Source organism: Sinohyriopsis cumingii, chromosome 17 (assembly GCF_028554795.1).
Source record: "Sinohyriopsis cumingii isolate HCF-2022 chromosome 17, ASM2855479v2, whole genome shotgun sequence".
Lineage (NCBI taxonomy): Eukaryota > Metazoa > Mollusca > Bivalvia > Unionida > Unionidae > Sinohyriopsis > Sinohyriopsis cumingii.
Genome location: NC_142977.1, coordinates 111,823,067 through 111,838,248, shown reverse-complemented (window position 1 = coordinate 111,838,248; position 15,182 = coordinate 111,823,067). Strand labels below are relative to the sequence as shown.

Here is a 15,182-nt window from a genome sequence, read left to right as displayed (position 1 = left end):
ATTTATACAAGATAACAAACATGTGATTGACTAAATATATTTATACAGGATGACAGTAATATATCATTGAGTAAATATGTTTATGCAAGATGACAGAAACATATCATTGACTCAACATATTTATACAGGATGTCAGAAACATGTCATTGAAAAAATATTTATACAGGATGGCCAAAGCATATCATTCACTAAAAATATTTGTACAGGATAATAAAGGGTAAATTTATTCTCCCAAGTGGTGCATATATGTTTATATAGCAGTTTAAAATTCAACCATTTGATCAAATTCAAAAAATATACATTGTTGAAATTTATCAAACGGTTGAATTCTAAACTATGGTTTGTTACTGGTATGTAATCTAGCTATGCAAGTTATGTTGTGATTATCCAATATACATAACAGCTACAGTGTTGAAATGCAATCGATCATGTTCACTACATGGGGCATAATCACATGAATAAATAGAATTGATAACCCTTAGAATATCAGTGTCATCTCAGCAATCTGTCAAATCATTATATCTTTATTAGGTGGCTGAAGTGATATTTAGGAAATTTGACTACATTAGCATGGTAAAATATGAATACCTTACCATAATTGGACCATAATTTCTTCATATAAATGTCATTGTTGATGAGATGTTAATTGTGTCTTTTTCAAGGTGTTTAGAAGTGGGGTCAGGATTAGAAGTGGTGTCAGGATGAACTGAGTAAAGGAATGGCTTGCATCAAACTGTTGCAGGCCCACTCACACTGATATTGTTAAGTCTTGCTGATACCTTAATTAGTATGCTTTTTTTTTCTTAACGAGCTTTTGCAAAAGTTGTTGTAGGGCTTAACGCCATTTTTCAGCACACGATAGGCTATACATGGCACCCAGTATTAATGGTGGAGGAAGAACCCAGGAAAACCCCGGAAAGAACCACCGACCCACGAGAAACTAATGGCAAGCTTTCTCACATACCCACATTTGCTGAATCCGAGACTTGAACCCACGCAGACAGAGGTGAGATGGCAGTGATCCGTAATGGAGAGCGCTTTAGACCACTCGGCCACACTGGGCCCCCTTTTGCAAAAGTAGGGAATAACTTAATTCAGGTCAGGATGAAGTACATGTGCCTGTAGAAAGTTTAAAACTACGCATAAAATATATTCAAATTGAATTACGTACATGTGTATGTATAAAGTTTAAAACTCTCAGTCTACACATGCCCCAACTGTAGTACGTAAAATGAGCCAGTCAAAAGGTTTTGTACATTCAGAGTGAATCACATGCACCTGTAGAAAGTTTAAGGCCCAAGTAAGTTGTTGTGGGTTTAATGCCAATTTTAAGTGCATGATATGGCGGCCAGTATAACTGATCAAGAAAGAACCTGGGCAAACTCTGGAAAGAACCACTGACCCATGAGATTCGTTACCCAGGCAAGCTTTCTCACATACTTACAATGGCCTATTCTAAGACTCGAACTCACGTGAGATAGGAGTGATTGGTAATGGCCATCACATTAGACCATTTGGCCACTTGGGGTCATAGCCCAATTCTGCACATAAGTATATTCCAAATGAAGTCATTGTGAATGTTGAAAGTTTTAAACCCATGCACACACATGTATTGTTTTTTAAATATAAAGATTATGTGATCTAACCAATGTACATGCTTGTGTTTAATTTTACATATGTTTGTATTCATGAAAAATGACTCATGCATGACTCATGCATCTTCAAATTTGCTGCTTTTGACAGAATTCCTGTGGGTCCTCAAATCCTGGAAATGTTTTTGAATTTAAAATATAAATTTCAGGGGTCTAGAAAAGTCATGGAAGTTCTCAAAACCTTGCAAAGTTTTGGAAAAGTCATGGAATTTCTGAGAGTGGAATCAAAAAGAAATTGATTACTGCTAATTTCATAGAGCACTAAAAAACTTGTTTCAACATGACATAATTATGACCAAAGAAACATTCCTTGTGTATTGTGAAAAGGTTTTGGAAAAGTCATGGAATTTGTTTTTGTTAAATCTGCAGGATCCTGGTTTTGAATATTATTAATTTTGGGGGCTTCGAGGCATTGAGGATTGGTTTTGAATATTATTAATTTTGGGGGCTTGGAGGCATTGAGGATTGGTTTTGAATATTATTAATTTTGGGGGCTTGGAGGCATTAAGGATTGGTTTTGAATATTATTAATTTTGGAGGCATTGAGAACTGGTTTTGAATATTATTAATTTTGGGGGCTTGGAGGCATTGAGGATTGGTTTTGAATATTATTAATTTTGGGGGCATGGAGGCATTGAAGATTGGTTTTGAATATTATTAATTTTGGGGGATTGGAGGCATTGAAGACTGGTTTTGAATATTATTAATTTTGGGGGCATGGAGGCATTGAAGACTGTTTTTGAATATTATTAATTTTGGGGGCATGGAGGCATTGAGGATTGGTTTTGAATATTATTAATTTTGGGGGCTTGGAGGCATTGAGTATTGGTTTTGAATATTATTAATTTTGGAGGCATTGATGATTGGTTTTGAATATTATTAATTTTGGGGACTTGGAGGCATTGAGTATTGCTTGGAAGTGAAGAAGCAAGTTGTCACTGATTACTAAACTGCATTACCTTTAAAACTTTGTATATAATTGAATTAATTTGAAGATGGACAAATGAAGGCCTTGAAAGTGCTTGAATTTGAGGATGGCAAAATGAAGGCCTTAAAGCATGCTTGAATTTGAGGATGGCAAAATGAAGGCCTTGAAGCAATGCTTGAATTTGAAGAATGCAAAATGAAGACCTTGAAAGTGGTTGAATTTGATGAATGCAAAATGAAGGCCTTGAAATGTGCTTGAATTTGAGGATGGCAAAACGAAGGCATTAAAAGTGCTTGAATTTGAACATAGAAAAATGAAAGCATTGAAAGTGCTTGAATTTGAGGATGGCAAGAAGGAGGCATTGAAAGTGCTTGAATTTGAAGATAGCAAAATGAAGGCCTTGAAAGTGCTTAAATTTGAAGATGGCAAGCTTTGGGTCTTGAAAGTGACAATCTGAGGATGGAAAAATCAGGCCTTGAAAGTGACTGATTTTGAAGATGGCAAAATCAGGCCTTGAAATTGAATTTGTAGATGGCAAAATCAAGGTCTTCCAAGTTCTTGAATTTGAAGATGGCAAAACCAAGGCTCTGAAAGTACTTGAAAATAAGACTTTTATTCAAAAGTGCTTCAAAGTCCATGACTTTTTGGAGGAAGGTCTCCTGGATGAATGGCAGCAGCCTGTAGCTAGCCTCCAGCACAGCTGGGGAATATCAATGCAGGATGGAAATAGATAGATGTGGGTGAATTTTCTTGCTAGCTGTTTCATCTTCTCCACCATAGATAATGCAGTCACCACTTTGTTTTTCTATGATAGAGATGCTGATGCATCAGAATGGCTTATCTCAGTGTGCATAATCATGAAGTTGTCCTCCTTTTCCAAGACTTCTGTCCATAGTTTGATTACTTTTACACCAATGGAGTTTTACTTGACCTAAAAGAGAACACATTATAGTACATGTTACATGGGTCATGTATGTGCATTTACTTATTTTAAATTAAATATAAATTGTTCTTTTAAAATTTAACACTAATTTTCTTTAATCAAAGTCTAATCAATCCAGATTATTGAATGCTCTGCACCTTAACTGTCACCAAGAAACTTTCAGATGAAAATCATCTATCGCTGTGGACTTTTACAGTGGTGGCCATATACTAAACTTAGGTCAAAATAAGAGTGCATCGAGTGGAATCGTCTCAGTGGAGGGTATCACAGATTTGTTTATCAATATGCACAGCTTTCATTGTGACATCACAGCTCATGATATTCAGTCCGAATTGTACTGGATCACACCTTTAGGTTCATTTCGTCCAAAAATGTCTACATACTTTAACATTGATTTTGCCATATGCACCTATTGGGGCATCTAAATAATGAACTTCCAAAGGAACATGGATATATACAAGTCCAAAAAAGTGAATACTTGCCACTTAAAGGTATGTAGAATCAATTTCTAAAAGATGACACCCATTACTGAAATAGTCGGTGTTGAATGCCTACATGATCCATGTGACTTGTACTATTGTTGGAACTTAGAGAAAATCTTTAACCAGAAAAAAATAGTTAACATGAACCTATTCCTACATGTGTGACATTTGTTATTGTTAATAAACTTCTGTTCATTCATGTTAGCTTCACATATGATAACCGTAGCTCAGCAAATTTTGGCATAAGCATCCCTATATATAGATTGTTGTTGTTGTTGTTATTGTAGGCTAAGTGCCTTTTTTCAGCACATGGTTGGCTGTACATGGTGGTCAGTATATCTGGTGGATCAAGAACACAGTAAGAACCACCAACCCACAGAAGTTACTGGCAAGCTTTCTCATATGCTCATGTAGGCCGGGCCTGGGACTCAAACCTACACAGACAGAGGTGAGATGTCAGTGATCTGCAAAGGTGGGCACTTTAGCCCACTTTTAGATAAAATTGACAAATTCGTTTCTCACAAAAGGATTTCATCATTTCAACAATCACATTGTATAATATACAGCACAATCTGACTCATAATGTGCTTAGATAGTGCTAAGGTATAGCACACCCTCCCATTTCAGGGATATAAAAAAATGCTCGAAACTTATTGGTTTCATTCATTGATTTATAATTTCTAACCAGATTGTTGCCAAGGGGTCCCTAACACTGTTGAATTATTGCCATTGCAACACAAACAGATTAGCTACTGATGTAAACAAGCAAACAGACTGCTCACTGTCCATTTCTGGTTTATAGAATAGCCTATTTCACTAAAAGTTGTCGTCTACATTCAATTTTTTCAATATCTAGTTTTAATATTTCTAAAACAAATTGGACAAATAATACCTATACCAGTTTTAATAGAGTGTGCTTTGTGCCGTTGTTGGATGGTAAAGGGGGTATGGCAGTATTTCGACACTTGTGGGGGGGGGAGTAGGATGGCAGTGTCGAAACAGCTTTATGTTTTCCCTTGTATATGCACAGTGCATTCTAGCATGTACTCCTGCTGCAAACTCATTGCTCTGATTCTATCTTCTGTACAAAATCAAAATGGCTGCTGATGGAGTTTAATTCCTTCTAAACATATGTGAACTTCATGATGAAACAGCTGTTGAAGACAGGTGGGTTTTTTATACCCCACTCCAGCATGCTAGACTGCCGCCAGAACTAGGATACAGTTGAGGGAGGGCTGGAATTTTTTTTTATAAGCATACAGTTCATTCATGGGTCATACATTTGAGTGATGGAGAGGGTAGAAATAACAGTGAAGTACATGTCTGTTTGAAATTACCACAATGCAGTCTTATGCCAGATGGCTGTCAGTACCATCAACTGTATACTGAAGGTGTTCTGTTTGTAAATGACCCACTCCATTGGAATGTGCATTTCATGCAGGTGTGTTGAATGAAATCTCTTTATAGCCCCATAAAAAGATAACAGTGAAAACAAAATCCTGGTTGAACTGGTTAATTTTCTTGCTGTGACCTCAGATATGTAATTACTGTGAGACCCATTTATTGCCAACTGCTGCTATTGAATGAGTACTATTTCTTGAATTATTTTTCATTACTGAAATAACGAGTATAAAAAAGGCATATTGCTTCACTGAAGGAGTTCATGATACATAGTTTTTCATTTCTGAAATTTTATCCAAAAAAAGTTAAATTATGTATAGTTTTGCAGATGCACATTTGAATTGGGTCTCAGGCTGAGGTACACACGTTTATCAGAGTATATTATAATTAACTACACTGCAATTTAGAACAAAAGATTATACAGGGAAACAGCTATGTACATGATAGTCTTGTACACAACCATCATGTACACAGTTTTGACAGGCTATGTACAATGAACATCATGGCACACAGTTTTGACAGGCTATGTACATGAACATCATGACGCATAGTTTTGACAGGATACATAGATCACTGCCATCTAGACAGTTTTGACAGGCTATGTACATGAAAATCATGGCACACAGTTTTGACAGGCTATGTACATGAACATCATGGCACACAGTTTTGACAGGCTATGTACATCAACATCATGACACACAGTTTTGACAGGCTATGTACATCAACATCATGGCACACAGTTTTGACAGGCTATGTACATCAACATCATGGTGCATAGTTTTGACAGGATACATATATCACTGCCATCTAGACAGTTTTTACAAGCTATGTACATGAAAATCATGACACACAGTTTTGACAGGCTATGTACATGAACATCATGGCACACAGTTTTGACACATGCACATCACTGTCATTCACACAGTTTTGACAGGCAATGTACATGAACATCATGGCACACAGTTTTGACACATGTACATCACTGTCATTCACACAGTTTTGACAGACCATGTAAATGAACACCATGTACACAGTTTTGATAAGCTTTATAAACTACAGTCACATGTTTTGACAGGCTTATGCATGCACAATTCTGTTTTATATACTTTTCACCTGTTACTATCAGGACCTTGTTTCAAATGAAGTGTCTGAAGTTTATGTATAATTTTGCTTAAGTTAATATGAAACATGTCCATGTAGATTATTCATATTACATAACCTAGTGAATCCCAACCTTTTTTGGCCAAAACCCTAAACAAATACTTTTTCTGAGCTTCATGACCAAGTTTCCACATTTTTAAAAGTTTTATCACCCTAAAAATGTCCTGGCAACTCTCTAGAATGTCCTCTCAACCCTGATTTAGGTCATGACATTGAGGATGGGAACCGCTGACATAATCGGTGTCAGATTTTGTTTCCAAATATAAGAAGAGGCGAATAGAAACCTTTTTTTAATGAATTATATATAATTATTATATCAGTGATGCCTTCATATATACACTACTGTAACTAACAACAGAGAACATTTGAAAACGTTAGTGCAACAAAAAATGTGCTTGTTTTTTGAACAAGAACAAACATTTACATGATGGTAAATGTTTGGTAAAAATATATACCTTGTATAGTTTTGTGGAAATTGTGATAGATGCCTGTCTTAGATTTATGACCAGGGTACTGAGGTTTCTAAAACAATATATTTAACAGTCAAGTTAATAGGTTTGGTCGACCATAACCAATTTGTACACACATGCATAAAATATTCAGTTGATCAGGTCAGACTCCATCTTGGATTTTTCGTGTCCCTTTGTTACAATATGTGTTTTTTTGGTCTAATGATTTATGAAATAACATGTTTTGAAAATTCTGATTGGACCAGTATATTAGTAATATTTATGATGCATTATTGACATTTCACTCCATGTAGAGCTTGTTATTTATTCATATTTCTTTCTGCTCATTTTCAACTTGCTCCATACATATTTTCACAATGTGAATAAGGCAAAATGTTAAAACCAAATTAACATGAATATGGATCAAGTTAAAATCTGCACACAGTGCTAAGTACAGTTATTATATCTGCACACAGTGCTAAAGTATAGTTATTATATCTGCACACAGTGCTAAAGTACAGTTATTATATCTGCACACAGTACAATTATTATGGATATTTTTCCTTGTGAAACCCAGTTGAATTTCAACCTTGAAACTCCTTCCTGGACAGCAGCAGTCCATATGCAGTGTTTTATTTATAAAGATATAACACTTGTTGTAAATCATGGGAATTCTCAGATTTAGGTATCTCAAGTGTGTGTCATACTTTACAGGTATATACTGAGATTTTCATAGATATATCGATTTCGTGTTCAGCAAGGACAGCAGCTGCTGCACTTGAGCTGAAAAGAGAATACATTTATCCTAATATAAAACGTGCTTAGTTAGCTATGATTCCAGTAGCATAATGTAGCAATGTTCAACCAAAATTACACCAGACAGACTTAAAGCCAAGAATGACAATGCAAATACATAAACATGTAGCACATATTGTTTCCCAATTACATTGGAATGGATTAAATATAGATTTTGCTAAGTTGTTTTTGCAACAATTAGAAATGTCAAAATTATTTTTGTTCTGTTTTTATTTCTTTATAATTATATTGTTCAGCAGTAGAAGTCTGTACCATTTTATCCGTATTATCTGTACAATTTATATGTACCATTTTATCTGTACAATTTATATGTACCATTTTATCTGTACAATTTATAGGTACCATTTTATCTGTACAATTTATATGTACCATATTATCTGTACAATTTAAATGTACCATTTTATCTGTACAATTTATATGTACCATTTTATCTGTACAATTTGTATGTACCATTTTATCTGTACAATCTATATGTACCATATTATCTGTACAATTTAAATGTACCATTTTATCTGTACAATTTATATGTACCATATTATCTGTACAATTTATATGTACCATTTTATCTGTACAATTTATATGTACCATTTTATCTGTACCATTTATTAATACCATTTCTCTGTGCTATTTTGAAGGAGTTGATTCATTTTCTCAAAATTATTTAAGAGATGTAAGATTGCACACATGCTGGAAGTTGTAGATAAACAAAAAAACAGCAAAACATGTTTCATTACTTTCAAATGGCCCAAACATTCAATACTTCCAGTACTTTGATAGATGCCTTTTCCTGGGTTTATTTTAGATCAATGGCCATATCAGAATCTGCCATTTGTAATAAGGCATATTGGAATAAAATCAGCACATGCAAATAAACATTTTCTGCTCATTTTATTTAACTTGGTATTTAAATAAGTTATTTTCATTGTCATCCACATGCAGCCTTTGAAACTGATAGCAAAACCTATAAGTAACTGATCGTTTTGGCTGCCAGTGACAACATCTGAAGGGATCTATTCCTGTCTATGGCTAAAACAAACAAAAACAATTTTTTTGTCTTCTTGTATCAGCGCATTCTAGATTTAAATAGAAGTCATGGCATGTAAAATTCAAACCATTCAAAAAATTAGTTTTATCTGATCATGGCTTCATGAGCTCCACCCAGTCCTCAGGATAAACTTAAGTGTGGAAATACTCATCTCAGTGATTAAAGTCAAAATGTAATAAACATCAATGTTTTGTTTACTGTCTGAAACAGAAATATTCTGGAAATGCAGAGATTTCATACCTGTTAAGCAGAAAGAAGGATTTATTTTTAAAAAATTCCAAAAGTCATAGAGAGAACCATTGTCATATGTTCAGATGGCAGATTAAACCACTGTAATACACTTTCTTAATTGTACCTAAATTTATGTTTGGTGCTGAGTTAAGGATTCTCACAGTTTTAAACGAACATTAAAAGTAAATCAAACAGTAAAACTTTCTGAAGTATTCACAGTTTGGCTATTAGAAAAAGAGAACTTTGACTGGTATCCAATTCTTGCTCTCAGACTAGTATTCAGTCATATAGATCCAGACTGTTATCAGCCCAGCTGGCAGTCTGTGATTTATTCTATCCTTTCGGCTTTATCAGGGATGGAATCAGATGGAGGCCAGTGGAAATCAGGTTTCTTAAAATTCAGTGATCAGTTGTAAATTCCCAGTTCACTTCTGCTCTGGAGCCTGACTGCAGCAGCTGTTTAGGAATGAATCATTTTGATATTATGTATGCATGCATGTCTATGACATGATCTTTATGTCCTCATGTGGACTGAATTGGGAGATGATATTCCCTTTCTGTGTGCAGTTGAGAGTTTTAAAATGAGATGAATAGCTAGAGGGATATACCTGAAGCTGAAGGTGAGATATGGACATGAATGGAAAAGGGTGAGAAAATATGGGACATGATAGAGTGAGAGAATATGGGACATGATGGAGTGATTCCTATTTTTAGTGAGGATATAGTTTCATCAGTCATCACTCAGAATGAAAGACTTTTTGAATTATTTTTTTTCTTCATAATATGTACATGACTGATGTATAAACCATAAGATAAGCTAACTTTAGGAATGATAAAAAAAATGTCAGGTACTGTGTGCTGATTTTGATTTTGAAGTCTCATGTCATTGTCATTTAGTGCATACCAATAAAGATAAATCTTATAGTACATGTAGTCACATATGAGATGAAAAGAAAGGAAGAGCTTGAATTGATTGCTGGATAAGAGAATACATAGTTAGAAGCTCAAAAATGGAAAAATAGACAGCATCTTTGCTAACCAAGGTTTTGATAGACTAACAGATTTATCTCTTGAACTGCATGAACAATAATTAAAGCTTATTTAGGTTTTGAAATGAATGATCAACTAACAACAAATCTGCATGATTTGAGAATACTTAATGTATCCACGTAAATATTTGCCAAACAGTATGCATTGGTCCTGTGTAATTACCATGTAGATAATAGATCTGTAGGTCAGTGTAACTTTTAGAGAAATCCACATGGTTGATAATATAAATGATTGCCTTCTATTTCCTAGCAGACCTGTAACACTAACAGTAATCTCACATTAATTAGGTCTGTAACACTAACAGTAATCTCACATTAGTTAGGTCTGTAACACTAACAGTAATCTCACATTAGTTAGGTCTGTAACACTAACAGTAATCTCACATTAGTTAGGTCTGTAACACTAACAGTAATCTCACATTAGTTAGGTCATTGGCAGTTATTGCCATGTCATCCTAAAACTGGTGATACCCATCAAGCCAGTTTTTCAGAGCTTGATTAATTGATCCAGAAAGTTGACCAGGCCCTTTTGAGAGCAATTTGATTGATCCAGAAAGTTGTCCAGGCAGCTTTGTGTGCAAGTATGATTGGACAAGAAAGTTGACCAGGCAGTCATGAGAGCAATTTGATTGGTCCAGAAAGTTGACCAGGCAGTCATGAGAGCAATTTGATTGGTCCAGAAAGTTGACCAGGCAGTCATGAGAGCAATTTGATTGGTCTAGAAAGTTGACCAGGCACTCTTGAGAGCACATTGATTGGCCAGGATAATTATAAATAGAGAGGAGCCGGCTCACTCAGTACATGTGACTTTTGGGATTTGTCGTCGTTGTTGTTGTTCTTGTAGGGTTTTCATGCCATTTTTCAGCACAAGATAGGCTTCATATGGCGGCCAATATGAATGGTGGAGGAAGAACCCGGGAAAACCCCGGAAAGAACTATCAGCCCATGAGAAGCTACTTACAAGCTTTCTCAGACTGTTGGGATTTCAAAGTTGCAAATATGTGTTACAAATCAAATGTAACTGATAAATAAAAAGCTAGTATTCATTCCCCATTTGTCAAAACTTGCTTTCAGTAATAAGCATTCACATAATTAAAGTTGTTAAATAAAGGCTAGATGATTGAAACTGTATGTGTCTTTGTAATAGAATCATGCTGTGCATCCCAAATAAAGGTGAGGATGGAATTAGTCAGATTAGAACATTAAGCATTACAAAACTGAGCACAAACTCTGTCTCTGTGTTTTTGACTTGCCTACATTTAAATACCTTGCAAACTTTAGCTGAATTAATTGAGCTTATGTGGGGCATCAGGCAAGTGGATTTGTCTTGCCCTGTTCTGTCCAGGATTTCAGGCAATGTAGAATCACCTAGAAGCAGGTTTGAGTGAACAAAACCATACCGTAAAGTGTAAACATGTCCTCTCAAGATTGTGATTCCGGTTGGCCATCTGCCTGTTACTCATTGCCGACCTTTGCACTTCCCCCATGTTTGAAAAAAAAAATCACATTAAATATGTAAGCTTTAAAAAAACGACTTGCCTACCCTAATTCTGAAACCAATGTGATTGGAAACACATATTTTTTCGGGGGGGGGGGAGGCTTAATTGGTCAGATTGATATTGGTGGCAGTATCAGCAGCATGGATGTATCTTCTTGGGGCTTATTGGACAGGTCACCAACAAACCAGTTTTTGAATGAGCAAGATCATACTGTAACATGTTCTGTCAGGTCCTCGTCTCTCTAACCCGGGGGTTTATTAGACAGATTGGTTAATTCCAGGGTGGCCAGTACCAGCGTTCCCTCTAAGTGAATGGTAGATGTGTGTGCTATATGCGCTGCATTGTGCAAGCATTACGGTGACTTTAGCATTAACGTTGGATTGAATATTCGGTAATTTTGATCTGCTGCACGTAGAACAATTCATCTGCATGGGAATATCTGAGCAGTTGTGTGGCCATGCTTGCACGCAGCTTAGAGGAAACGTTAGCCAGTATGTATGCATCATCATTATCATCTAGACAGTGTTTTCCCTTTACCCTCACCAAGGTGTGCTTTTTGTTTAATCTGACCCCAACTTGCAACACCAAAGGGATTTGTGACTGAAAATCCATAGATTAAGTTTTTCATACAGTTCATTTCAAGTAAAAGGTAGAAAAGATCATTTGGTTATGCACCAACTGTATTCATGAAAAAGTCATCATGAGTGCTGCAAACTGAAACAATAATAAACTTTGAAGTACAAGATCTTTCAACGTAGCAATACATTTACACAAAGGTTTCAGTCAAATATATAATGTCTGATTTGTAATGTGCTTTCACAGAAGCAATGCATTTGGACACTGATGTTAAATAGATGTTGTATAATTTGTAATGTGCTTTCAAAGTAGTGATGCATTTGGACACTGATGTCAAATAGATGTCTAATTTGTAACATGCTTTCAAAATTACAGTTGATTCAGACATCGATGTCAGTCAAATATTTATAGTCCAATCTGTAACATGATTGCAAAGTAACAGTGCATTTAGACACCAGTGCCAGATATATAAATTGTAATTTGTAACATGATTTCAAAAGATCAATGCATAATTTAGACACAGATGTTAAATACTGTACTAAGTTCTTTCATTAATATAGAATATTTGCTGGTGGCACTTAAAACAAATATAGTAGTTGTTTAGCAACACATAAATTGAATATTAATTTTAACAGCTAAACCCAACATTGACAAATGCTTAAGCTTTTATGGTCATTCTTTTAAAATTTAAATTTATGGAAAGACATCATAATTGCCCTAAAGTTCATTTGTGGGTCACCGTAAAAATTTGAGCCCTCCACCCCATCCCTGCAATCATTTTGGATTTATAATATGTTTTGTACCTTTCATTATTTACCATTGTACTGGTTTTAGATGAACAGAAAAGGTCTTATGTAATCATACATTTCCTAGTCTTTAAATCAATACTTTCCTCTCATTGATAAAAGCCATTTTTTGTCACCAAGTCTGAATCATTCATTGCTTTGTAATATTGATTACCGTTGCCTTATCACTTTATGCCATTAAACCACAAAGACGTCTAACCCTTGTCCCTCAGTGAGTTTGATTAAGAGGGTATATTATTTATCCATGCCTGTATTTCAGTTTAAGGGGCTTAAAGTGATATCCATGCTTCTATTTCAGTTTAAGGGGCTTATAATGATATCCTTGCCTGTATTTCAGTTTAAGGAGCTTATAGTGATATCCTTGCCTGTATTTCAGTTTAAGGGGCTTATAGTAATACCCTTGCCTCTTTCAGTTTAAGGGGCTTAAAGTGATATCTGTGCCTCTATTTCAGTTTAAGGGGCTTATAGTGATATACTTGCCTGTATTTCAGTTTAAGGAGCTTATAGTGATATCCTTGCCTGTATTTCAGTTTAAGGGGCTTAAAGTGATATCCGTGCCTCTATTTCAGTTTAAGGAGCTTATAGTGATATCCTTGCCTGTATTTCAGTTTAAGGATCTTATAGTGATATCCTAGCCTGTATTTCAGTTTGTGGCTTTTAATGATATCCTTGCCTCTATTTCAGTTTGATTAAGTGGCTTATAGTGATAACCTTCTCTGTATTTCAGTTTGATTAAGGGGCATATAGTGGTATCCTTGCTTCATGCATGCCTGAACATAGAGGTGGGGGTGGGGGTGCCACTTACCCCATCCCCCTCGGATTTCACCTCTAAACAGGTTTTGGCCTACATACGTAAAAATGTATAGCTGACTACTATATGTTTGCCCCAACCCACCCCAACCCAATTCTGTGGGTGCCCCTGCTATGCTTGTAATTCAGATCGATTAAGGACATGGATTGATATCCTTGCCTGTATTTCAGATTGATTAAGGACATGGATTGATATCCTTGCCTGTATTTCAAGTTGATTAAGGACATGTTTTGTTATCCTTGCCTGTATTTCAGGTTGATTAAGGACATGTTTTGTTATCCTTGTTTGTATTTCAGATTGATTAACTCATTATTCCCTGGAGGTTTGTCGCTTGAAATGCAAGTAGGAAACACATTTTATGGGCTATTTCTGAATACATCCTAATACATTGACTTCCATGTGATTTCCCATTAACCTAATGCCTATTTGTTAGAAACATCATTTTTCATAGGCAATTTTGCTTGCGCATGAGCAGAAAGGTAAAGGTTGGAGTTCATTTTTTTTGTTGGCTTAACAGACCCATCATTTTCACATCGAGACCACTCTTTAATCCAAATGCCCATCTTATCCTACTTTTTGCAAGGGTTCATCTGTCTGTTTGCAGTTCATACCGGTCTGCCTTAGGTCTGAGACCAAAAAGCCTAAAATCCGGACACAAAATCAGATTCAGCCCAAGGGCGAGTTTTACGTGGAAAAAAAATGGATCCAAAAAATTAGGGTTTTCCCTCTGTATTTTGTAGTGCTACTAGAACTTCCAGATTTTTTTATATCATTGTAGAGCTACATCTGTCTGCCTTTCTATAATACCAACCACTTTAGTGTATCATACATGACGTTGATGCTAACGAGATCGGCAGTAGGCTACTACTACCTCCTGCCGCATAAATTCGGCGCCAGGGGTTAGTGAGTTAAGGACATGTTTTGATATCCTTGCCTGTATTTCAGGTTGATTAAGGACATGTATTGATATCCTTAACTGTATTTCAGACTGATTAAGGACATGTATTGATATCCTTGCTTGTATGTATTTCAGATTGATTAAGGACTCGTATTGATATCCTTGCCTGTATGTATTTCAGATTGATTAAGGACATGTATTGATATCCTTGCCTGTATGTATTTCAGATTGATTAAGGACAGGTATTGATATCCTTGCCTGTATTTCAATTTTTGATTTCATTTTGTGACAATGTTACAATAGGCATTTATATTCCATGTACTATTTTTACATTACTTGTTCACTGCAACTGAAAGACTAAAGTGGCTTTCATAATTGCCATCCAATTAGTGGTGAGCCTAGAAGGACAATGATACAATTAGTTAAATCACAAGT

The 15,182-nt window shown here is 35.5% G+C and overlaps 1 protein-coding gene across 5 annotated transcripts in view; it reads left to right on the top strand.

The window, feature by feature from the left end:
• The window catches only part of LOC149779677 (rho GTPase-activating protein 23-like), a 199,693-nt gene that overhangs the window by 56,962 nt on the left and 127,549 nt on the right, over window positions 1–15,182 (top strand). The window contains exon 1 of one of the 5 annotated variants that reach the window (XM_089940513.1): window positions 9,547–9,728. The exons of the other annotated variants lie outside the window; for them this stretch is intronic. The gene's annotated coding sequence lies outside the window, so the exon portion shown is untranslated. Of the gene's footprint in view, window positions 1–9,546; window positions 9,729–15,182 lie in introns of those variants that run through there. 5 annotated transcript variants of the gene reach the window in all.